At 42.5% G+C, this 664-nt stretch overlaps 1 protein-coding gene across 1 annotated transcript in view; it reads right to left on the reverse strand.

The window, feature by feature from the left end:
• The window catches only part of CPS1 (carbamoyl-phosphate synthase 1), a 93,678-nt gene that overhangs the window by 85,520 nt on the left and 7,494 nt on the right, over positions 1-664 (reverse strand). The gene's annotated exons all lie outside the window — the stretch shown is intronic.

Consider the following 664-nt stretch of genomic DNA (forward strand, 5'->3'; position numbering starts at 1 on the left):
GGAAAGTATCACCTCTCTCCTCAATGTTTGCTCAAGGCTTGCTGGTGAGTACGTTGGGTCTCATCCAGCTGCGACCTTTGATAGGTGCTTAACCTCTGTTGCAACTGTATAGCTAAGCCACTAAAAATATGTGTATGCTTAGTTGGACTGGTGTCAGACAGCAGAATTCAAAATACCAGTCCATTCCACTGTAGGACACAAGAAGAGAGGAACTTGTGAATCAGAAAGACACTTGTGGTCTCAGTTACCTCAGGGATAGGCATAAATTGTGCTGGAAGAGGTAGATATGAAACAGGCAGCCTAGAGGAAAACTTCCCATAAAACCGCACCTCTTTCAAAAAGTGTTTAGCAGAACTGAGTCCCACACTAACTGTGGGATTCCTTACAGGCTTAATCACTATTTTACAGCTGAGGAAAATGGGACACAGAGAGTGACTATTACAAAAGTAATTAAAGAGATTCAATGGCACAGTTGGGTCTTTGCACATACCAGACTAAACACACCTTCTTTTGCCTCATTTGGAAACTATATCTTTCTTAGCTTGTCTAGGAATTGGATGGGAAACCACCTGGGAACTCCAGCTTCTACCAAAAAATATAAACGGGTGTATGCACAACAGAAATGACAGAATGAGTTGAGAGATTCCTTCAGACAGCAGCAGCA

Source organism: Egretta garzetta, unplaced genomic scaffold, assembly GCF_000687185.1.
Source record: "Egretta garzetta isolate BGI_Z169 unplaced genomic scaffold, ASM68718v1 scaffold230, whole genome shotgun sequence".
Taxonomy (NCBI): domain Eukaryota; kingdom Metazoa; phylum Chordata; class Aves; order Pelecaniformes; family Ardeidae; genus Egretta; species Egretta garzetta.